Genomic DNA, 26,154 nt, shown 5'->3' with positions numbered 1-26,154 from the left:
TTTATTAACTAAGAAAACTTACACTTGGGTAAATCTAATTTTCAACTCAAGCCCATTGAATGCTGTTTAGAAACACCCAACAACCTTAAATATTGTGTTTGTACCAGAGGTTATTGATAAGGTAATTTAAAAAAAATCTATTTTACCTGTGTGCTGTTCACCTTTACCCCTGACTAGGATAAGGAATGTAAGCAAATTAAAAAAATCCTCTCCTGTTCCAGCTCTGTAATAGGGCATCATTGGTACATTGAGGTACATCGGGGTATTTCCACCAATAACATTTTGTTATAGTGAATTTTGTTATTTGTTCATTTATGAATGCAGTTACTCAGATGCAGGCTGGATCCCACAGTCAGCCCTGAAGCCACCCGTTTAAACACAGGACAAGCCTATCTCATCCAGTTTGTCCCTTCACAAAACTATAGACAAAGAGCAGGGGTTTTTTTTCACCTTTAGCCCACTCAACCCAGGCTCCTCTTCACAGATGCTTCTGAAACTACAAGGTCAAACTATCCCTATAAATCTTCAAAGATTCTTGTGGAATTTGTTTTCCCCCAACCTCCTGCTTACCTCTCCAGGCTTGGTTTTTGGGAACCCAGTGGAGATTTCTATTTATCTTTATTTATATAATGAGATTATAGCTCACAGTCTTGCTGTTTGAACTGTAGCCTTAGCAGAAATCATAGAAATATTCGGCTGGAGGAACCTTGGAGGTCTCTTCTTTACAACATAGTAAACATTTCTAAACCATCATTGACTAACAGAAGCTTTGTCCTTAAAGGACTTCAGAAACAGGGACTTCCCAGCCTTCAAGGCTGCTCCGCTGCTTCTCTCTTCCTCTTTCCAGAATAAATCTGCTTCTGATACTTAACCAAAATGTTTGTTTATGCAAACAAAGCTGGCCACTATTTGCTGCACACCCCTCCTGCCACGGAAGCACAGAACAATTAATCCCTGTTCCTTTTATAGCTCCATTAGAAGACAGTTTTCCACTTTGCCTCCCCATTTTCTTTCTTCTAAACTCAGCAAAACCAATTCCCTCAACCATTCTGCTGTGTCCAGGTTTTCTAGACCTGTGACAGTCTTTATCAGTCACTTCTAAAACCACTTCAGTCTGTTTCTAAAATAGAGACATGCTCTAGATAGGCTGGTGTTTTCAGTCTGATGTTTGTAGTGAGTTTCTTGAATATCTAAGGTATATCAGATGACATCACAAATTGAATCAGGTTTTCACTAGCAAAGGCAGCAATTACAAACTGGCAAATTCAGTAATTTATTTTTTGAAATTTTTTAATATTATCACAAGAGTTTCCCAGTATTCTGGTATGTCTACCATACCATCATTAAAATCATCAGAATGAAAATGCCACAACTGTACACAATATAATACTTTTGTTACCATAACTCTTACCTCATGGGTTTTTATTTTTAGTTTGGTTTTGGTTTTTTTTAGTAATGTAATGATATATTAGGTGACAAAGCACCTAAAAGCATAGATGTCAGGGAGAATTAATCTGATATTTGCAAGACTACCAGGAGGAATTCAGACTGGAGAAGAGCAGAGCACTCAGGACATCAGGTCCTTTGCCCTCCACTGTCTCAGAAGCCCAAGGTAGAGAGGCAGCTCAGGGAAGTGTCTGTAGACCAGCATGGATTGCTCCATGAAATCCTTTGGTAAATTGGAAAGGGAAGAGGTGAGGTTATGGTCAGCATGTGGGTACAGGCCACTTAGCAGAGATGGCTTTGGTCTTGGATTACCATTGAATGCCTTTGTCCTCCTCTGACGTTTTGAACAATGTGATTCTGTTTCCCCCCATGAATGTAACTCCTCATGGGTTACTGCACTTTTGTTTATTCTTTAAATAAAACTTAGGAACTGGCTCTTTTTCTTTTTTCATAGTTGATGAGATTGCCTGGTCTCTTACAATTGCCCTGAGGTTCTCCAGAAAAGCAGAGACAGCCAGGTCACCTCTGGATCAGTACCATAATATACATAGCCAGGAGGAAAGCTAAGGGAAGTTTGTTCTATACAGGGCCATACAATGTAGGACAGCTATTTAGGTACTCATTTCTCCCCTCACAGGAGTACAGGTTGTCATCAGCCTGTTCTCTAGCTTGCCAGCACAAAATCACCAGGTGCTACAGAAACTGTAGGCAAGCTTGAATTTAAAAAATCTTGTGCTTACAAACAGCATGTCAGTAAGATTCTGGGGGACAAGTGATGTGTTTAACCCCAGAGGTGGCAAGTCATGCTGCAGTTAGTAGCCTGGCACACTGTTTCACAGTAAGCCACATTTATGGGCCCCCTGCTCACCACTGTTAGACAGGCTGGGAGAGACCATCAAAAATGCATCATGGAAGTGTGATGGTCTGGGGAGATGACTAGGACATCTAGTCCCGTGTGCTTACCTACTTAAATATTTTGCTTCCACTCACCCCTTCTTTCCTACCCTTTCCTGAGATCCTGTAATTCTCCCCCTTCTGCCGGCAGACACACAGCTCTAGCTGTTGCTTGATCTCATTTCTGTGACATTTCAGGCACTCTTCCTGCTGACTTGTTCCATCTGGTTATTACCCTTTGAGTGAGAAGTAGCTCTGCCTGCATCTCTGCTGAGTCTCCGAGTCTGTGTGCTGAGAGTTTCAGCTCCTCCTCCTTGAACAAGCAAGCTTGAGCAGGTTTATAAATAGGAGTTTTTAAGCTAATGAGAGGGGATGCGGGGGTGAGGGAGAGAGAAACTGCACTGAAGTCACTTCAGAAGCAAATCCTAATGCTGACAGCTTTGCAGGCTTAAGCACTGAAAGGGAAAAGGGGTTTAAGTCTTGGCTCTGCCAGAAGTTTTAATACAACTTGGGATAAGCCATACCTCCTTTCCGTTCTCCATGGACTGAATACTTTTCCTATTTCCCTCACAGCAAAGGTACTGTAAAGCCTGTGGGGCAAGAATAGCTTGTTCCTTTGCATTTACTTGTATATGAGTAAAATAAAGCTTGCCTCTTGCTGGGATCTCTCAGTATCACCAAAATAATACAGATTTACACTTAGAGGTGGTGCCCTGGCTCATACAAGACATCCTCTTGCTGGGGCTCAATACGCACCTTGCAGTTTATGACCTCCCCCCACCCAGTTCATTTTTATTACTGCCATTTAGGGCTGGAAAATAAAGCAGCACAAGTACTACTGGGACTAAAATCCTTGTACAGACTTTCAGCCCACTTTCCAGAAGGTTAAGTCATTTCCCCTTATCTGTACTATGAAGACAAAACACAGCCAGTGTGACCTACTTTGTACAGATGGCATGTGGGTCAGCAGCTTCATATCTGGACAACACTCTAGGCTACATCATTTTGTAAATGCCAGGTGTCACTGTATTTTTTATCTGAGCCAAAAAAGCAGGGACTTAGACCAAAATGACAGCAGAGGAGTGAGGCAGATATCTAACGCCGTATGAGTAATTGTGATTAAAGAGAGATGAGGTTCAGATCCACCAAAGAAATACCGGACCTGGACAGCACACCTTGCTTCTGAGAAGACTGTCTAGGACAAGATTATTAGACAAGTACTCTCCACTTGTAAGTCCTAGGACTTGATGTGACATCTACAGTGCTGAGCAGACACATGGAGAAGAAGTGAGGTCAGATGAAGCATGAAAACTGCATTCAGGTACAGTGGGTCATGGGTAATTGTGATCAACCTTGTTTGACTGCAAACATGAAGATTCAGCTATAAGCTACAGGATGTTCTGTCTCTCTGTCTGCCGTGGAAAGAATCCTGATTCATTCTTGGGCAGGACAGCCAGAATTAAGACATTACACTTCAAATACTCAGTGTACCTGCAGAAGATGTTATTTTTCCTGCATCCTTTACTTCTGGACCTCACACAGATTAAATCTGAAGCATGCTGTTTGCTCCATCCACCAAATTAGGACTGATTACTTGGAGGGATGATAAAAAGTAGTCCTCTCTTCCTTGTGTCTTCTCTTTCAGAATTCTTTTCTGAAGAGGTTCAGAAGCTTTCCTTTCCAACCATGGAAATGTTTTAAGAGCTTCCTATACTATCTTTGCTTCTGGGAGAAACCCCTGTTTACTCCACAGTTAAAACTGATCACTAAAACCAAACTCTGCTTTCCACTCAGCTACAAGAACTGTCTGTTCAGGACAGCAGCAGGAACCACTTAAAACCTTCTGGAATTGTGAGATACAAAGAATCAGCAACAGCTTTTGACCAGTAATAGGACAAGGGGTAATGGGTGTAAATAGGAGCATAGGAGGTTCAAGTTGAATATCAGAAAAAATTTTTTTACTGTAAGGGTGACAGAGCCCTGGAACAGGCTGCCCAGGGGGGTTGTGGAGTCTCCTTCACTGGAGACATTCAAAACCCACCTGGACACGTTCCTATGCGATGTACTCTAGGGGGCCCTGCTCTGGCAGGGGGGGTTGGACTAGATGATCTTTCGAGGTCCCTTCCAACCCCTAGGATTCTATGATTCTATGATTCAGCTTTGCAGGAACCCATTCAGTATTTTGAGGCATATCCAAACAGCAAGAAAGCAGCCCTCATGTACCTACCTAAGCTTAGAAAAGCAATATCCAGACAGGTCCCATATTTCTATCCATCAGGCTGAAGGCATATTTAGTAGGAAGATGAGACTTTCTCCTGCTCCCATATATCCATCTCTTACAAAGCTTTCATGACCTCTTACAGATAGATTACAGATAGTCCAGTACCTTACTGAGGTAAGGTGTGGTTATGATGTCCTACCAGCAGGTTGCATTCAGACAGCAATTTGGAAGAAGAATGGAAAATTTAGCCCTTGTATTTTGTTAGCTGAATGTGATGCTCTTCCAAAGACTGTTGGCAAAGTTAAAATGCTGATGGTATTTTTAAAGAATGGGCTGAACCACAGCCAGCTCATGCAGTTTTAAGAGGGGACATACTGAACTTCACAATGAAGTACTACACTCCTGCTGCCTCCTCTAATACAGGAGAAACAGGTCTTTTAAACACAGAAGAGGAAATTTGGTGGCACTGGGACATGGAAACACAAGATCTTCAGCACTCTTTCTACTGCTGTCACTCTAGAAAACCCACTTTTGTCAGTGCCCCAGAAAAATGTCCCTCTGTATTAATGTGGCATCTCAGAAAAGGCCTTTTTTAAGAACTTATCCCATCCCATCGTTACTTGCCCTTTTCAAAAGCCACTTTTCTAGCCAATATTACTTCTGTGGCTCTAAAATACAGGGCTAAGAATCATTCTCATCTCTACACATGCATCTACCAAGCTTTCTAATTTTCAGAGTATGTTGCATGACTATGGGTCCTCTTTGCTACCCAATATGTGTACTGCCAGACCAGTGCCTCATCCAGAAGAACACACTGCCTTACAACACTTTCCACCCTACTTCTGCACTATTTGCAGCTGTTGGCTTCACCTTACTGATCCAGCACTGTAGTTTTTAGCCTATTGTACGCGAGATGCTAGGGGGCTGTGTATTATTTTTAAGGAGTCCACAGTTAAAGATCAATAAAAAAAAAAAGCAAACCTACTTTCTCCACAGGAGCCCACACCTCTGCTGGAATTTTTAGTGGCTGGCAAATTGGAAGAAGTTTGAAAACCATTTGTCTGGTGTAATGAAATATGATATGTTCCCTGAGGCACAATTTTTGGGGAACTGCTGAGGAACTCTGCCAAGTAGTAACAGTTGTGGTGCCTAGTTAGCACCTGTCTGTGAAGAGCAGCATTTATGAAATAGCTCGGGGTGCACTGAATGTTCAGCAGCTATTCCTTACTCCAAGCCTGGATGAGACACCCCATATGAATGGCAAGGTTTCCTTTGCGTCATTTTAAGCTGGTGGCAGCATCATAGGATCAGAAATGTCAGGTTGGAAGGGACTTCAAGGAGCCAACTGTTCTTGGCAAAAGCATAGACAAGATGACCCAGCACACCCTCCAGCCAAGAAAGCATCCAATGTTGGAGAATCCATCACTTCTATAGGGAGATTATTCCAGTGGCTGATTTCACTTTGAAAAATTTTCCCCCTGTGTCCACACAGAACATCCCTAGGAGTAACTTGCACCCATTACCCCTCATCTTTTCCATGTGACTCCTTGTAAAGAGAGAGTCTCTTATCTTCTTTGTAACCACCCTTTAACAACTGTAACATGGCAACGAGGGCATCCCTTCTTTTCTTAAGGTTGAACAAACCCAGTTCTCTCAGCCTTTCCTCATACAGTATGCCTGCCAGTCCTTTGATCATCTTTGGCCCTTCTCTGGACCCTGTCCAGCATGTGCACATCTTTTTTATATAGCAGGGACCAAAACTGGACACATCATTCCAAGGCTTGGCCTGGCAAGCACTTAATAGAGTGGGATAATGACTTCCTTATCCCCACTGGTGATGCATTTGTTGATGCCACACAACATCCTATTGGCTTTGTCACTGCAGCACACTATTCACTCATATTGAGGTTGCTGGGACACCCCAAGTGTTTTTCCACAGAGCTGCTCCCCAGACAGGTGGATCCCAGTCTGTGCTGCACTCCTGGGTTTTGTTTTCCCAGGTGCAAGACCTTACAGTTGTCCACATTGAATTTCATAAGGTTCTTGTTAGCCCACTCTTCCAGCCTATCCCAGTCTTCCTGCAGGGTGACTCTCCCTTCCAAACTGTCTACTTCCCCCCTCAGTCTGGTATCACCAATAAACTTCATCAGAGTACACCTGATCCCACCGCATCCCGTTAGCTTATGGAGATACTACACAGTATTGGGCCCAATATTGATCCATGGGGAACCATGCTTGTGATGGGGAACCAGTTTGAAAAGACCCACCACCCTCTGAGCTGTCATCCAGCTCCCCACCTGCTACACACCCCACTTGTCCAAACCATAGCTCATCAGTTTCTCTCAGAGAAGGTAGTAAATTAAGTCATGTGAAATCTCTCCAGTGCTTGTTGTGTGGAGCAATATTCTAGGCTCCTCTGACCCTTCAAGGTCTCCATAAGGAGCCTTTCAAGGGTGGGCACGAGCCATTCACAGCCAGTTTCCAAATGTATTTCATCAAAATATTTTCTTTGGGAAAATCCAAGGTAAAGTTGCACTTTCGCTACAAGAGGACACGTGTATGTAATGGTAATGACGTGTCTAGCAGAATGGAAGAAGAGAATTTTCTTCTTAAACTTTCTGTGAGGTAAAAAGTCATCAGTGGGAATAAAAAGCACCCTTATCCTTAATGGGGACTGTTTATCTTTACTTTCCCATCAGTTAAATCACCTGTCATAGTTTCTCAATCCTAATAAATAGATCTGAGCTAAACAAATACCACAGCTGAGGAATTCCTCAGAAGGGTTCTCTCCTACAGAGAAATCCTGCTATATGTTCTCTGTAGTCTGCAAGTATCTGGCTGGAGGGGATTGCTTCAGTTTTTTAATGTATTTCCAAGGTCACAAGGATTTTCACACCTTTTACTGCTGGCTTCTCAATGGCAGGTAAAGGATGTTGCAGCTAATGGGAACAGATTTGTGCTAATTGTGGAATAATTGACTTGCCATGGACTTAATTGCTTATTAGAAGTCACACTGACAAATCAAACAAACTGAAAAACTCATAGTATGAGAAGAAATATCCATCACCTGAAGAAAAAACATGGAAAGCTCATTCAGGTACAAGGGATAGATATTTGCACACAGCTTCTTTCAGTGTGTTACACATTTCAGCACCAGTGATTGGAAGCCAAATCTAAGTGTTCAGGTATGAATGTCAGCAAGTGAATTTACACAGGAGCTGCTCTAGGGCCTCAGTCTTGCCAAGGATCAATATCAAGTCACAGTACCAGCCAGTTACTACTGACTACTTATGCAGGAGGAGCACAGATAGAAAGCTGGGTTTTCATAAAACTCTACTTATGTTAAGTAGAGTTCTCCTAGTTCTCCTATCAGTACAGGACACCAGCTCAAACCACCCTCCCTTCCTCTCTTACAAAACGAGTGGCCTGCTGAGTGCTACCCGAGCCAAGGACTGCACATGAGTATCAGCAGAAGTATCTACAGAAGAAAATATGGAATCTGGTTCCTGGCTTATAAAACTTTTCATGCTATGGCTCTGCCTAGTTTCAGGATCTTTCCTTCAGTTTTCTTCCTCACTCTTGCCCACAGGCACCAGCTGTCTCCGCTGCCTTTTCTGTCAGCATCTCTTATTTCTCCATGGAGACCTAGTAGTCAAAACTCAGTGCAGGCCTGAGTTACTACAATGAGCATAGATCAGGCTTGTATTACCCATCTTGCTGTCTGGGTTCAAGAACACACCATGTTTACAATGTATTGCAGATGAGATGATACAGCAGCCTTACTTTTCCCTCCCAAGCATCACTGTTCATAATTTTAAGTCTCACATTACTGAGCTTTTCCTTTCATTTAGCCCTTGTTTAATCACATCCACTGGAGTTAATCATCTCACTGCTGACAAGGCAGCTCACTCCAGTGGTCTCATTGTCTTGAACCTCACCTGGGAGCCCCAGCCACAAACCTGTATTCAGGAACAGATTTTGCAGGGCTGCCTGGCAATTACACCACCTCACTGCCCACTCCCACCATGCAGAACCATGTACCTGCTTTTTAGCTGCTGCGTTTCGCAGCTGAATATCTGAGTGTAAGTTTAAACTGAGATGAGTTCAAGGTAATAACAGAATCATAGAATCACTTAAGTTGGAAAAGACCCTTAAGATCATCAAGTCCAACCAAATACATTTGTCTGTAAACTGCACTGGATAAGGAGCAGAAATGTGACCCCTCATGTGGAAGTGCAGATGCTGCTCAGACATTTCAGCTGTGAACATCACTTCACACTCTCATCCACTTGTTAGATGTCCTGCACCAAATCAAAGATAACACTCCATGGGACCCCTCCACGGCCTGTGGCTTTGGGTATCTGTCCTGCTTGCTCTCACTCCCCTTCAGCAGGCTCCAACTTGCTCCTTTGTCATAATTTCTCTTTTCTACAATTCCTACTTTGCCGTAAACAGGGAACAGTCTTTGTACTTCGGCTGTACAAACACAAAGCTGTGGATAACGTGGCTTCCCCTTAAAAAAAAAAAACTGTCTTGTCTCTGAATGGGAGCTCTTTCCACTATGACGTGGTAGTGCAATGAATTCCCTGCGCTGAGATATTGCTCGCAGCCTTGAGACAAGGCACAAAGGGAGTGCAAATAAATGAACAATACGGTGGAAGAAACAAAGGGCAAAATAAAAGCAAGCAAGCAAGAAGTAAAAAAAAAAACAAAACAAAAACAAACCAGGAGAATCGGCATGCAATGTTTAAAGCTGTGCCATGCAAAACCACCACCATCCAAAATGATGCAGAATTTCTATAGAACTGGGCTGGCAAAAAGCCTGTGGGGAGTCCAGTCAGAAAAGCATGTTGACGCTATGAGCAAGGACAGAGCTGGCAACTAAAGGACAAGTGCTGCACAATTTTCACACTGGCCTAGTGAAACCTATCCCATGGGATCCCACAGGGTGTTACAAGGAGTTTTCCAGCTCCTGAAACACAACCATATTTGGGGCAACAAGTTAGCAATGTACAGCAGCATAGAAGCGAAGAAAAAAAAAAATTAATAATTTTTGCTGTTGAATGATTCCTCCCTTCTTTTGTCCCTGCACTTACAGAAGCTCCCCTAAAAATAAATATTCCTCACACCCACCAGTAACTATACAAAATTGATTCCTTTTAGAGATCCATTTGGAGTCTTCTACTCCTGAGCCATACGGGCTTGCACGGAAAAAAGAAATAAGCAAAAAAGAAAAGATAAATGAAAGGAATTGGGTGCATAGCTTATTGTATTGGAGGCAGGAACAGATAGAATCACATCAATACAGCTCAAAGCTGTACTGACAATATTGTCCACATTCTCTACAATTCCTTCTTGAATAGCAGTTTACTCCCTCATCTTCCTATCTGATCCCTCCAGATCCAGATCAGCCTCCCTCCACAACTGATTCTCACTTCACTGCTTTTCTCCTTATTCTTCTCCCACTCCTTCTAGACAAAAAAGCAACTCCATTCTCACTGAGGTCCCAGCTCCAAGCCCCCCCAGAAACAGCACCAATGTCATGGTCCCTTGCAGATGAGAACCTTTCCCACCAGATTGGAGCTGTCTTTGGAGCCTTAAGAGGTATTTCAGAGCAGAAGCAACCTAATTTGGTCTCATGTACAAATATTTAATGCAACAATACCTTGATTTCAGTGTTGCTGTACGACTGAGCTCTTCCTTGGTTGTAACCATCTGTCTAGTGTAATGTATAGCACTCCACGGCCAACTGTGTTAAATAAACATTACCTTCCTCCTCCTACATTAGGCAGCCTATGGGATGGGGAAATAGAAGTCTCTGATCTGCCCTCTGCACATTCCACAGTTGGCTTAAAGCCCCCTGGGCTACTGCATGACTCAAGCCCTTCCTTTGTGCTAGATGTATTGATTTCTGCTGAGCAAGTTTTCAGGCAGATCAGGAAGGTGATACAGATTGCTGGGTGACCCAAAGTGGCATCTGGGCTATACAGTGGTTGATGCACAGGTGTAATGGTAAATCTCTCCAGTACTTCAGTGTGGGATGAAGAATTTTATCATAGAAGTGAACTTGCAGCCAAATCAGGGGATGTTCTGAAAGAGGGCAGCCTCTCTGTCTTCCTTTATAATCAGATTTCTGCAGCAGAAAATGCCTTTATCGGATCTTTCTGATTTACTTGTTTGTTTTCCCTTCCTCCTTTTCTCTTCTGCTGTAATTAGCTGTTAAGTCTTGCTGCATATTTTCTGTTCATTTGACTTTTTAAAAGGCAAAAGCCAAGACTTCTAGAAGATAGGCAAGAGATCATTTCTCTTTTTCTCTCTGGTTGGACTGAGACACAACTGCTGCTTAAACTGGCTTAAAAGCCTTGGTGTTCTTCACTTTTAATGATTCATTCACACTCCTGCACCTCTGTGTTGCTTGAGCTGACCCCAGTGTTTGTGCACCTGGCTCCTGAATTAACTTAGGATGAAAAATAATTTTCTCCTTTAAAATGGCTATCTGGTCCTCAGCACCATGACACAAATGGTCCTGCCAGCATCACAGATGGGACAAATGAGTTTGGGGAGAAGAATAACAATAAAAAATAAACAACTGTGGTGGAATGGGAGAAAGGTAATATTTAAGCTGATAACTGTAAATTATAGCCTTACTGCTTTCAACAGTTACAGATTGCTAGACAAAAGTTGCTCAGCCCATTGCACACTGAACAGGGTCAAAAGCTTGACCCATAGCTATAAGTCTTCTCTCCAGCTTCTCACTGTTAAACAACAGAAAGATACCTGCATCCTAACAAACCCTCCTCCCTCCTTTTTCTCAAAACATGTGACTCTTAGATGATCGAAACATCTTCCAGCAGGGAGTTAATGCTCTAAGGGCAGCCATGACCTGCAATGGTTCTTATTTGCTACTGTCTTCCTAGAAAATCTTCTATGGTAAGAACAGAGATGTTTGTTCTTCAAGGACATTTCGCTGCAAGGCACCAGTATGGATCTAAAAAACACTGCAAACATCCCTTGTTGATGACTCACAGCACCTTCTCTCTGTGGCTGTTTAATGCTGAAATGGAGGCCATAGTTTGTCAGTGTGAAGAAAGTGATGGAGCAAGGTCTTCAGTGACTGCTGCTTTTGCCTCTTCCTCACTCTTCCCTTGTGCCACTGCCACCTCTCAGCAGCCTGACCCTCAACTGTGTCCATAAACCAGGTGGTGTAACTATTCCTACTGAAAAACAAAAAATCTGACAAAGCTCCTTTGTTGTTGTTGTGTTTTATAGTCTTAGCAGTCACCAGACTGATAAAACTGCTGGGAAAGTAGTGGCTGAGGGTGAACATAGTAGTAACATGAAGTGGCACAGGAAAAGGAATGAGCTGTGGGGGAAGGAGAAAGTGAAGGAGGGGATTCCAGGGGATGCTGGGAAGTGAAACAGCAATACCTGAAGTTTGTATTACCAAAACCTCTGTCATCAAGCCACCATACCAGACACAGAGAAAAAAAATGACTTGTTCACGTGAAAAGATCAAGTTATTGGCAGAGAACATCATTAACAGATAATCAGATACCTGCTTGTCCCCTCTCACCTCCAGGAATGCTTCTACCCCTGCTGGTATTGTTTGAATTCACAGTAAGAAGGTAACCAGTTCAAATCCAAACTGAGGTTGTCCTACCCAGGAATATTATCAATTGTTGGCAGCTCACAGAAGTTTCTATAGTGGTTCCTAAAAAAGAACCATTGAAACCCAAATACTCAAGCAAGGCCTTGTTTTTAAAGGCAGAATGCACATACACATATGGCTGGCCCACCTCAGCCCTCCTCCCTACCTTTCTTTTCTTTGCCTCTGTTACCACAAGAATATTGCACTCATTAAGTTTAAAATTCATTTTAGAAACAAATGTTTTAGGAATTTTTAAAGATTAGGTTAAAAGCAGTGCTGGGCAACCACCTCTTAAGTTTTCAGAGGGCTCTTCCAGTTTAAAGAAACTTAAAAGTACACAGATTCAGACATGGAAATAAACTGATACAGTGGAACTGGTGAAAATATCTTCATGGGTGCTCATTTTTCTGTGAAGCTGAAGCATGAAGATGGAGGGAACCATTTGCAATACCCAAGTCACCCAACTCCTGCTCCCTGCACAGAAGCACACAGTACCCTCTGTGTAGGTGGCTGCTTGAGCAGCAGGGTGCACGGGAACAGCAGGGGCACTGCTCCAATCCAGCCTGCCCACAACTCACTGTGGGAAACCTCTCCCTGCTGTTCTTCCAGAGGAACAGAAACACCCCTCCAGACTTTTATGGGATGCAAAAAAGCCTGCCATACACACTTTGTGTCTCAGAAAATGGCAAGAGGATAAGAAGCTGCATTTTAAAGCTCTGAAACCCATATTCAACAGCAAGGCCCAGCAATTTAGAAACAATTCTGTGCAAGTCTATGATACAGTTAAACTATCTCTTGGGTTTTATTCTGAGTGCTGGCTTGGCTTCCCTACTTTATTGCTGCACTTGCTAGGCCTAATTTTCTTTCTAACCTTTGGATCACGGAATACTCTGCAATCTCCAAGCCAACGCCCTCAAAAGGCTAGCACTGTCCCCAGGACAAGCACTCCTTAATATCTAATACATGATACCCTCTCTGCTTCCATCTGCCTGCATTCCCTGCTTTGGCTCCGAGCTGTGAAGAGCTGCCAGGTCCCCAGGGTCCATACCAAACTGTGGCTGCTCCCCTCTCACATTGTGTGGATTAGAGTCAGTCAGGGACAAAAGAGATGCTGATCACTTTTCTTGTGCTTTGCTACTACCATTGAAACACAGCTGCATCTTCCATAGCAGGGGTATCTGAACCACCAACCCTCTGGCCATTCTTCCATCTTTTCCTGGTCTGCCACCTCCCTCTCTCAATATTTTTAGCACGAAGCTTGTTTAGCAGGCCTGTGCTGGGCTGCAAGAAAGTGGGTTTGGCTTCAACGCTGGGGAAAATGTTCCCCTTGCTCTCCTGGGTTCAGGTCCATGGTCACTTTCCCAGTCAGCAAGGCCTCTATCAGTTACCAGACAAGAACTAAAGATGTGCTGTTGCAATACTGAAATGCTGTGCTGGCATGAAAAAGAGAGAAGTCCCTACTAATGAAGCTAATATATACCCTCACTGCCAACTGGGGAGGGAGGGGGGGGAATGCTTATCATCATTTCATATGCTTCAGCCATGCCTGCTATGGGATAAGCCATCAAGTTACTGCTACACCTGCAATGTCTGCAGTAGTCCCACCCTGAAGAGGTTGACAGCAGGAGATGGAAACAAAGAGGTTCAGTTCAGCCAGCAGACTGCTACCATTTGAACTAAAAGAGAAACTTTTACACAGAGGAGTGCTGGTAAGGTCTTCCCCTCTCGATGGACCACACACAAGAATGGGAAGGGATTTAGCAGTGAGAGTGAAAAAGCAGTGCAATGCAAACATAAAGAGCAACAATTGAAGCCATGTGTAGACAGGTGAAGGACTGGCTCTGGGAATCAATGAAGCATTAAACTTCCCAGAGCAGGAAACCAAAGCACACAAACCAGCTAGGATCCAGCTGCCTATTTTGCCTATTCCAGAGTGCTACAGAGCCAGATTGTCTTCTGTTGCCACCACCTTTGGTTGGCTGGGTTCAGAGAGTGTGGACAGCTGCTGTTTCCAGCATTGGGGCTAGCAGCATGATCTATCCTCAGTCCTCTGATCTTTATGCTGGCTCACCATCCATCTCCTCCCATTTATACTCCATCCCTTCCTTCTCTTTTCTGTCATAGGAGTAGACCTCAGTATCTGTCCATGATACTCACAACAGTTAAATTGATTTATTCAAAAGTGCACTCAGTTTGCAGTATGAAGGTTTTTAATCTTACCAAGGGCAAGCTCCCATTTGAAAATCAGGTTAGCTTCTCTATCTGCTAATGGGACAACAGCCCCCAGCTGCCTCTGGTTAGCGATGTAGGGAGCAGCCTAAAAGCGAGGAAGAAAAGCCCTATAAAAAACAGCTCAGTGTTTATTCTAGGTTGGCCCAGCACCTGGCATCTGACCTAGGAGGTAACTGAATTGCATTCTGGTGAAAGTCACCCTCAAGTTCAGATGTAAAACTAGCTTCTAACACAGCTGTGTTATTAATTTGTTGAATGACAAAGAGAATTGCTAGGGACACAGGTAATAAAGGAAGCAGTATGTTTTAAAACTTAACAAGAAATACTGATATGAGATTTCAATAACTTCCAGTAGGAATCTATCACAAAGGAAGCTCTGTTTACAGCAACTCTTTAATGCCAAACCATTTAGTCTCATTATTGTAGAAGCTTAAGCAATCATGTCTTAGGCTGCTTTGTTTCATAGCAGAATCGATCGCAAAAGATTACAAACAGAGCAGTAGCAAAGGAGGACACAAAAGCACACTGTTAGAACTACAGACAAAATATCCAAGTATTGCAAGGATAGACCTCACAGGTGTGGACTTATGATCATATGACACACAAAAAGAACATCACCAAGCGCACAAAATCATGCACTTGCAGGTAGGAAATGCCAGGATTAGAATTGCCTATGAAACCTCTGTTCCCTGTTGGAGGTAAGGCTCTGTGACACAGTCTCCCATTACGGGATCACAAGCTGTTTTGTCTGAGGAACCACACTGCACAGGGAACAGATGAACCTGAACAGTGACTACACAATCCTGTGGCCTGCACAGTACTGGGTCACTGTGCTACACGTTTCACCTGGACCAGACATATGCACACAATAACATTTTAATAGTCTTTTCAGCCAACGCTCACAACCTGGCTTTTAGGAAGATTTATATTCATATAGGAGACTTAGACCAGCTGTGGAAGGACAAACCATACTTGACTCATCGTGAAGTCAGCGAAGCACAGGCAGACTGTGCATGATATACAATCTGCCAGAACACAGTGTCCCTCCACTTCTTTAAAAAGCATTTGACACAGCAGAGTAAGTATGCACTGTTTCAGCACCGTGCATCATGCGGCTTTGCTACGTTTGCTCTGGTCCTGGAACTGGATTTACCATCTCAAACAGTCATGGATCAAATAAACAAACATGCTCATCTTTACCATCTTCATTCTACATGAAACTCCACCACTTGCGTCCTGCCAACAAGATGAATTCTGCACTGAAGGCCTAACTGGTGTTTTCCCTTTATGTATTTCTCCTATGCACTCTCAGCACAGCATCACACTGCATCTCTCCCTGATACAATGAGGTGAGGCCAGCTCTGAACAGCACAGCCATGTTACACCTAGTGAAACGGCCTGGAGTTGTGCCATGAAAACACACTTTTCCTCTGTTACCACTTAATGGATGTATCCTCAGAACAACTCAGAGATGAAAGGGAAATTATTTTAACCCTGCTTTACACACATACAATTAAGACTTAGGAATCACAAGCTCTAACTCCTTCTGGCTGGCCAGTCTAAGATCTAAAGGAAATTTTTTTTCTTCAGATTTATTTTTATACTTTTCCATTCAGTAATCAATAAACAAAAAATTGCTTGACCAATCAATTCAGTTTGTTATGTTTCAAAAAGTGCAATTCCTTAAAAAAAAACCCCAAAACAATAGTCCATTATAGCTTCACTTAGCTATGTAGCTGGCACAAAACTCTTTATTAGCCATACTTGCCATTCTGATGCAATTCTTTTTTCAGGCTCCCAGGAGTAGGTGAAACTATTTCACAGCACATGGACTGGATTTTATTCCTGATTTGCCTTCTGTATTGTTTCTTCGCAGCCGAGAGCATTAAACTGAGGTGGAGGTAAACATTACCTTTTGCTTCTTTTGCCAAGATTTGTGGGATACATCTTTCACAGCTCGCTGTGGGACTAGTCCCTGTCACTTATGTCTACATTAGATAGTGTGTCCTTTCTTCTCCATACCTCCCCATTAACCTGCTAACATGTATCTGCTAATGACAGAGGATAAATCTGCCTTCAAAATTCAGCCAAGAGCTCAAAAAGAAGTCTTGCCTGATTTCTGCAGGGAGAAAAGTAAAGGAATCCAAGGGATGCTTTGAGAATTAATAAGTATCCTTGCTAGAAAGGTTTACTTCATGGAAATCACAGCTGGTCTCTCTCTTCCTATTCTCACATCAGACTTAACATGACTGCAAGGAAACAGAGCTGTGAGGGCATAATACATCTCTCCTTTGCTCTCCTTTACTTCATTTTCAAGAGGTCAGGGGTGCCATTCAGTCTTTGCAAATGAAAAGCAGACTTTTAATGAGAGAGATCATCTACTCTCAGATGCAGACATGGACAAAAAAGTACCGTCCTGACCTGTGAGTCTTCTGTATCTATATTTAGCAAGTTATTTCAAGTTCCATTCATTCTTTGAACTGGAATAACCCTTAAAAAAATCTGTGGTCATCTTTTGTATCTCCTCCTCAATCCTAAACTGAGGTCAAGCTAAAAACAAGTCTGCACTTTTTGATATTATCCAAGGTTTCAATTAGAAAACCCTTTTCATCCTGGGATCACTTTCTTTACCCTGGAAAATTATTCCAGGGTGCACACTTTTAGCCCAAGATTGGTTACTATATATTTATGTTCACAATAACTTGCTCCAGAAATGTGATAAATTCTCACATCTTGTCCTGGGCTGCCCTTTCCTCTGAACTTACTTTTCCTCTTACCTTTTTTCCTCTTATTTTTTTTCTTCCAGTACTGACACTCAGATTGCCTCTTCTCTTTCTTCTTGATGTCAAAAGAGAGAGTTGAGGACACCACCACCACCTCTACACAACCTTTGATTCTTCCATTTACTCCAGGCTCTTCTATGAAAGAAAGCCAATCCTTATCTGTCACTCAGACACAGTGATGACCTCATCATTGACTTCACAGCTTTATAAAGACAAGCTGATATCACAGATCAAGTGAAGATTCTGTATCTGGCATATTTTCCTTCTTTGACCGCAGTCTTACTCTTTCACCTTTTTGATGGAGACTAATTCTTTACTAAATCCCTATTCTTTACTAAATCCCTCAAACAACAGAGCAGAAAAAACCTTCTCTGAGCTTTACATTTTCACATTTTACATTACAGGGGAAGGCTGTGGACGTTGTTGACCTGGACTTTGGTAAGGCCTTTGATACTGTCTCCCACCACATTCTCCTGGAGAAGCTGGAGAATCATGGCATAGACAAATGTACTCTTCATTGGGTAAAAAAGTGGCTGGATGGCCATGCCCAGAGAGTTGTGATTCATGGGGTCAATTCTAGTTGGCAGCTGGTCACCAGTGGTGTCCCTCAGGGCTCAGTTTTGGGGTCAGTCTTCTTTAATATCTTAATCAATGATCTGGACAAGGGGATTGAGTGCACCCTCAGTAAATTAGCAGATGACTCCAAATTGGGTGGGAATGTTGATCTGCTGGAGGGTAGGAAGGCTCTACAGAGGGACCTGGACAGGCTGGATCAATGGGCCAAATGCCAGATTTTTTTGAGGTTCAACAAGGCCAAGTGCTGAGTCCTGCACTTTGGTCACAACAACTCCAAGCAACACCACAGGCTTGGGGAAGAGTGGCTGGAAAGCTGCCATGCAGAAAAGGGTCTGGGGGGGTTGGTGGGCAGCTGGCTCAGGATGAGGCAGACGTGTACCCAGGTGGCTAAGAAGGCCACCAGGGGGGTTGGCCTCTTCTACCAAGTGAATAATGACATAACCAGAGGAAATGGTCTGAAGTTGTGGCAGGGGAGATTTTTATTAGGTATTAAGAAGAATTATTTTATTGAAGTAGTGGTCAGGCACTGGGACAGGCTGCCCAGGGAGGTGCTGGAGTCACCATCCCTGAAGGTATTTAAGAAATGTGGTACTTCATGGCATGCTCTAATGGCCCAGATTTTAGGGGGTTTATGTTGTTCTTGTTTTGTTTGGTTTTTGTTGGGTTTTTTTTTTTTTTTTTTTTTTTTTTTTTTGTTGGTTTGGTTTTTTTTTTAGTAGTAGTTTTTGTTTGTTTGCTTGTTTATTTTGGTTTGGTTTTTGTACGGCTGAACTCGGTGATCTCAGAGGTCCTTTCCAACCATGATTATTCTGTGATTCTGTGGTTTTATTCTTTCACATTAATTGCACAAATATTTTTCTCTGGCTTCCCAGTGTACTTTCCATTTTCATTCTGCAATTCAAAATGGAGTTCTTCATGCCTTTATTTAGTTCCTTCAAGACTTCTCATAATTAGGGATCCTGCTGGGAAAACCAGGAACCATCAGAACAGGCAGGTAATCTGAATTTCTGATCCCTCTCATCCTCTAGCTCTTTAGAAAAGCTTGAGCCAGGTGACAAATATAAAAATCATCTCCTCTCTGCCCTTTTTACAAGCTGTCTGTGATTTCTTATGAAAAGGGTGTATGCAGTAAGACTGCCAGAACTGATGGCACCTTTATGTCAGGTAAACCTGAATCTGCAACCCAGAGCTTTTGGCAATGAAATGTGGCTATTTAAAGGCAATAATTAACATCTGAGACTTAAAAGAGTTGATGCCCTTCTTTCTGAATTCTGATCTAACACAAAGGATCAGATTTCTGTGTGTGCTTTTCTTCTGGAGCTTTAAAGTGTTGACAAGCTTGGTAGTAGAGCTCAGGCATCTTCTGCTGAAGTCCAGTGGCCTTAAAGAAAGGCTGGAACTTGGGAGATGCAGGTTCAAACCCCTAAGTTCTCCAAATTTTCAATGTATTTTTGAACAAACCACTTAATACTCCTGTCATTCAATTTTCCACGAGTCATGTTGGTACAATAGCACTCTCTTTCTTCACAAGGCAGTTGGTAAGGTATTTATAACGCAAAGTGTTGAGGTGATGATGGTGCCGAAGGACTTGGAATGGCTGGTGAAAGGGGAGCAGGGAAATGTTCCCAGTCTCATCTTAAAATGACAGATGTGAGGCAGAGCCCAAAAGACACATCATGTGTGCCTGTGACTAATGTGTCTGTGCCCAATATGCTCCAAAAACTAAACTGAAGGCCAGAGGAACACAACTGGCATTGTCTTTGTTATTAAGCTGTATTTCTCACCCTCTTAATTGTTTCTGTGTTATTATCAGGAACACATAAGCATTATCTCTTTGGCACAAATAGGCCCTTCCTTTTCACTAGTTAGAGTTTGTGGCACTAGCAGTGGGGATTTTTTAACTAGGAGTTGTTCCGGGCAAAGAATTTTCCTGAAAATGCCCCAGGATGAATAGAAATCTGTAATGTGTAACTCTTCTTGTTTTTATCTTTTCTGTGCCTGTAAAGATTTTTACTGTTACTGTATTACTGTTATTACTGAAGTATTCCTAGCAGTGTGCCAAGAATGTTAAACATCTTTCAGACAAAAATATTCACCCAGCAGGGTCCACTCTTACATTTCCAACAGAATCAATGGCAGAGCAATCCCTCCTTGGAGGAGTTGGCTTCCAAGGAGCAAATCACCTCTCGGCATGAGTGAGGAGTTGTGACCACAGACCCCTTCAACACCAGACAGGAAACAGAGGGATACAGCCCTCGTTTGTATCTTGAGCTCCAGAAAGCCTTACAGTAAACCAGAGGTGATGCAGGATGTGATTATAATCAATTGGTGCTGGCAAATGCTGTCCCATATAGATGATCGTAGATGAGAAAGATGGTTGCACAGCTTTGCGTCTTACACAAATGCTTCCAGGCAGACTGCTAGTCTGCTGGCTCTTCTAGATTCAGGCCTTGGTTCAGCTTTGTTTTATGGGAACATTGAATTAAAAGATATCAGAGGTGCTGGTATCTTTTTACTTCTTACTACGTCAGGGTGAAAACAAAGCAGCTGTTACAAACCTCTAAGACTTCTGTCAACTGCCTTTATTTCAGAGTGGAGTGAGCAATGCAAACAGTTACTTCAATGAGCAGATGAGAATCACTACTCAAGAGCCAGGCATTATTTCAATGGTCTGCTCTTGGGGAAAAATCCTTAGACACAAGTGATAAATCAAAAAAAAAACAACATGCCAAATTATTGATGCCAAACAGCACTGAAATGCCATTTCAGATTTTTGGATAAACTTGTAGTTCCCATATTTGGGAACTATAAGAAAATTTCTGCCCTGAACCTCAGTGCTGCAAAGCCTCTATTTTTATCTGTGTTACTCCTCTATTTAACAGAAAGATCAAGAAAAAAGCCTGAAAATTATGACCTTTTCAAAATGTTGAACATTCATCAGAGCTGAACTACATGTCTTGACACTTCCTGACCATAGCCTGCTTTAGTCAGGAACCCTCAAACTTGTGAACCATTACTAGCAAACTATAAGCTAAAGTGCCTAAATCAGTCTAAGCCTTTAGAGCAGTTTAAGATAACTAAGCCACTTAAAACTCATTAGTATTAAGAGTTAAGCAACATCAGCAGAGTATCAGAGATCCTGTATTACAGCCACTTTACCACTGAAACTTTCTCAAACATGTACACTTCCAGCTTCATTAACCAATTGCAAGTTTTTATAAGTTGAGTGTAGCTCAAGATCTGCCTTGTGATCTTGCTTTGATGATAACTCCCAATTTAACCCACAACACAAGCCAAATTTAAAGCCGATGGGGTTATCCATCTTTTAATATTTAACCCAAGAGCAAACTTGACCAAGAAATATGGAAAAACTGTCTTGTTGGTTTTGTTAATTTACTTTAAAAAGTTAAATGTGTATTATTTCTTGACATCACTTGCCTCTGCATATTTCGTAATTTTTTACATAAGTGTGTTAGAGAGAGAAGTAAAGAGCATGTTCAGTGGTGGAGATGGCTTGTGTTGGATCCAACCATGAGTGGTAAAGCTTCAGTCAGGCATGTAGTTCGTTCCTAGAACTCAGTGTTCTGCATTTTAGAGGAAAAACTCTTGAATATTTTCAAGTGAAGTGCAGTCCTTTCCAGGAATCTTATTCTAGTGTTTCTTCAGCAGTAACCCCCTCCTCCCTTATGGAACAATTTCACTGAGCAGCACAGGCAAAATTAGCATTGCTGCCTGGAGAGGAGAGGCAGGTGCCAGGGCAGAAGGAGGGAAGGAAATAAAAGGACAACAGGGACTGAATCTTCTGGAACACTGTCTTCATGCACCAGGGCCTGGGTGCATCCTGCAGCTGCCAGGGAAGGACCCTGACCCCTTCTGCAGCAGCAACAGGTCCAACAGCAGGCAAATTTTTTTGTACTGGCAAAGCAGGGCCAGTGGCAGACATCATTTTGTAGCCTGTAGCATTCTGTTGCCCCAGGCAGAGCTGCCTGTGCTTGCAGTAGAGCTGTCTCTGCCTGCTCCAGACCTGTGGTGGTACCACAGACCTTCTTCTGTAGCTTGTCAGAAGAGGAAAAATATTTTTAAAAAATAGTATATGCACCTCAAAAGAAACCCACTTTTGACACCATGTTATTGCGACAAAAGGTCTAGTATCTTGCTTTTAGCCACATATGCTCTCTTTATTTCCAGTGTAATAATACTTTCATTAACATAAGCTAGAGGGAAAGAGGGTGAGAGAAAGATGCCTGACATAAAGAAAATGGTAATACTTTGAGGCTTAAGGAAGAGTCATCAAGTCTCAGTTTAATGAACAGCATCCATAGGTGGATGTAGCTCTCCAGTCAGTCACCTTGACATCACAATTTCTCAATTGTTTCTCTACACTCTCTCCACCATTTTCACACCAAAAAGGGGGGCTGAATATAGTTGCAAGCACAGTCCTTGCTTCTGAATGGCTGCAATGTTAGTGGTGTTGTGTGAATTACATTCTACAGTGTTTCTGGAATGTTAAAAGAAAAGTAAATTTCTTTTGATAAATTTCTTTATCAAAATTTCACTAAGTCCTCACAAATTTGATCATATATAGCTGGAATGTCAGCTCCTCATCAGCCTTTTCCCACCTGATATAACAGAGAAACTTCTCATGGTGGTGAACTCCTATCTCTAGACTTAACCTAAGAAGAACTCTCAAGTACATAGTTTCCCAGGGAATTTCAAAATCACGTGCTGGACATGAACAAACCCAGACTTAAGTTCTGGATCTGGGAAGGAAAGTTCTCTGTCCAAGGCCAACCATCTTCTCTCTGGTGCCTGTGCTCTTTGCCTGAGGCCAGGCAGGTACTACCACTGCTGTCACACATGTGAAAGACTGACCCAATTTTATAGAATTTAGTTGCCAAACTCTAGGTTCCCTCTTACCAGGCACACCCTGAGTGCTTCAGTCCTGTGTTTTTTTCAGACATAAAGAAATACTACAGCAATGAAAAAGGCACTTCCAAAAAGCAGGGCAAACAGACTTCCAAACAGAGCAAAGAAGTACCAGAGCTTTTCAACTGATACTAAGAATTCTAATGTGAGCAGATATACACATTTTGCATCATCTTGTTCTCAGAAACAGGTGATATTTGTTTTGTTTAAAACTAAGCAAAAGAGGCCTGAGGTAGTAGACACCAGGCACTGAAAAATTCAGCCTGAATTATAGCTTTTAGCAAAGTTGCAAGCAACTTCAGGGAAAAAGAAACCAGAAGACACTCTGGTAATAGAAATGATTGTGCACCCCTAGCTGTGGGTGAAGGCAGCTGTTGCTGCCTTGGGTGAGTACATTTGAGAGGCTCCCTTCTCATAGAAACGCTGCAGAGCAGCACTAGGGTCCTGTTTGGAACTGAATTCTTGACTGGCTTTAGCAAAGACAGGAGAGAGAAGACTAGAAAAAACAAGGTAGATGAAAACCAATCCAAAACTAAGGCCTCCAGTAAGTTCAGAGAATATTTTTATTTCCTTTCCAAACTGTATGACTGGCCATTACAGCTTCTAGAGCAGGGCAGGGCTATGTTTCTGGTTTTAGTGCATAGTGGCTACAAAAAAAAGAGTGATTGGGTTTCTAGGTCATAATGCAAGATGTCATATTCCTCTTTCTGCCTTTCAAAGTGTGATGACTCTCCAGTTTCACTGTAGTTTTACTGAACTCCTTTTAACCCTCGGGGTGCACTCTTCATCTGGGTTAAGTAAGTACAATATCACTCAGATATTGCAGAAGTCAGGATCTAGTTACACCTAACATCCTCTTTACTGATAGTTAACAAATAAAATTTGGAGTTTAAGCCACATGATATGCATAGTCTATCACTCTATACAATTTTCCATACCTGGATAATTAAACAAGACTGGAGATATGTAACTGAATGAAAAGGTTTTGCTCTTTGCTACAGTTCTATCATTAATTGACTCATCTACCATTGATCAAGGCCTGAAATCAGTATAATGCTTTTATTTTCCCTAAGACACAAAGAAGATGGATAACTGGTCACCCCAGACAAAAGTGCTGCATTTGAAACATTTAAAATTACATGACCTCTGTTTTGTGTGTGGTGTACAGTTTAGAGTTTTCGTTACTGTTTGTCAGTAACTATACATCTATGATGGTTTTTTGCATTTCTTGGTTTTGCCTCCTTATCTCAAAAAGGCATAGATTCCTTTTCAAGATTCTCATTCTAATAGAAATCCTGACATGTTACAATTAATTAACTAATGTTGTACCTTCTCATAAAGAAAACAAACATTTATGTGTGTCCTTGGAGCTTGTCCACTTCTGGAAGTTAGATGTTAATCAAGGCTTTAACTTGGTAATCTTAACTTCAGCAAAACTTGTGTTCAACCTGCCTAGCTAGGTTTTATGGCTGAGATGTTTCACAGGAGCCACAAGTGAAGTGAAGGTCTGTGTCAAGGCAGAAGGGAAAATTTCTGACTGTACTGTGGACTGTGCTTCGGTGTGCTAGGAGGACTGGTTGCTGGCCCTACCCTAGAGACTGTGTATCAAAGAAATAGGAGGTCCCCTGTGGGTCATGAAAGGTGAGATTCAGGAAAGAGGTTTGCATCACCATCAAGACAAACCTTCTAAGAGGGGTGGAACAGCTCCTCTTTGCTCTGTGCCTGGGAAAGATTCATTTCTTGTGCAACGGTTTTCTATATATGAGTGCCTGAAAGACTTTCTACATAGAGAAGCAACATCACACGAAAGAAGATGCTGTACAAGATTTTTACTTGTCTGGTACCTGTGTCCTCAGCAATAAGCTGCAATGACTTTAAGATGACAGTGGTGTCCCCTTGAAGAGGAATGGGTTGTGAAAGCCACACAGCTCTTGGGGAACTCTGCATATGTAGTGGATACTGAGGGAAGCTTGGCTTGTCAACTCCTAAATCAAAGCTTTATATACTTCAATTCAGTAGACCACTTTACAGATGCTTAGATCTGATGCATTCCTAGATCTCTGTAAAGATCAAATCCTAGAACTTAGACATAAAGATCCATTCCTAGATTTCTGCTTTTTCAGTCAGATTGTATTCTGTTGCCTCAAGGACTGTGGGGGTGTCCACTTGGCTTAGTCGTCTCGGAAGACTTCTGCAAGGTTGCAAAGTAACTGAAGGGTTCCCGTTGCATCACTGGAACAGCTGCCACTAGCAAGGCATCATTGCATATGCTCTAGCATACACTGTCATCCTCCATTCAGCAACATAGCACAGCCAAAAGACTGCATTCAACACCCAACCCATCTGCATGTTGGGTAATCTAAGACTGGCCTGGCCCCCCTCACCAGGGCTCTCCTTTTTGCACTGTCACCCCGTTTGCCCATGGCTCTTGAAAACACACCACTTCTTTATTCTCTGTGAAAATAAGGAGGCTTTTGAATTTTGGTATGCTAATCCTAAAAGAAAAAAAAATAATAATAATACAGGGCCAGCCACCTGAAGAAATGTAAGCCCTAGCCTGCCACAGAGATCTGTAAGAACTTAGATGCCTGTACTCCTTCTCGGACTTGGCCATTTGCCTGACAGCGCTTACCATCAGACTTAGGTTTTCACCAACTGTTTCCTGCAGCTCACACTCAAAGCAAACTCCCACAGACTTCCAGAAGGGTTCTGCCAGGGTAAGGCCACGCTTTTTCAGAGGAAAGCTCCAGCAACGGTGAGAAGAGATTTGGTAGGAAGCCTAGGCTGGGGAATTTCTTCCTTAAATAATTAGATAACTTGCAACAACATACTTAGTACTGTTATTAAAATGCCATGACCCAGACAATACAGCTATGAGCATGTTAAGGACCTGATTTATTTTTCTGTTAATAGAGTTGATTTGTGGGGTTTTCTCTTTGGATGGTCAGAACAATCCAGCCACGTCCACTTTTTGCTCTCCACAACAGTGGAAAGGTTTTAAATTAACACATAATGTACTGAAATCCAGAAGGAAAGCTTACTAGCTTTTCTTTCCTTTCAGAATCTTAGCTAAACTACAATGGAGTTTTGATCTTGTATTTAGGCTAGTTCTGTAAACAAACGGGTGGACAGATGCATGATCTTAGTGAACAGCTGCTTTAAATATATTTTGGGACTCAATGTGACATTGTGAGGTGCTGACTAGTGTTGAAAACTGGATTACCTGAATCAGCACTCATTTGTAAATTCAGAACAAATGAGACCTGATTGTTAAGGACTCTCTTTTCTTGGTGGGCATGCCATTTATTTTTTTTAAACAATTTTCCTGTATCAAATACTGCATTTTACCTCAGAAGATGTATTAGGTCAACGGTTTGTGCTGATGAGAGTTTAAAATAGTAACGTGTTCTAGCTAAGATAATACAGAC

At 42.2% G+C, this 26,154-nt stretch overlaps 2 long non-coding RNA genes across 12 annotated transcripts in view; one reads left to right on the top strand and one right to left on the bottom strand.

Annotated features, from left to right (window-relative positions):
• LOC139803196 (uncharacterized) overlaps positions 1-26,154 on the bottom strand; it is a 186,803-nt gene that overhangs the window by 38,501 nt on the left and 122,148 nt on the right. The gene's annotated exons all lie outside the window — the stretch shown is intronic.
• LOC139803237 (uncharacterized) lies at positions 9,823-11,804 on the top strand. Its single transcript, XR_011728954.1, has 2 exons — positions 9,823-10,165; positions 11,479-11,804. It is a non-coding gene; the product is annotated as an uncharacterized lncRNA (long non-coding RNA).

This window comes from Heliangelus exortis, chromosome 1 (assembly GCF_036169615.1).
Source record: "Heliangelus exortis chromosome 1, bHelExo1.hap1, whole genome shotgun sequence".
NCBI lineage: Eukaryota > Metazoa > Chordata > Aves > Apodiformes > Trochilidae > Heliangelus > Heliangelus exortis.
The sequence above is the reverse complement of the archived record's forward strand: the minus strand, read 5'-3'. Positions and strand labels throughout refer to the sequence as shown.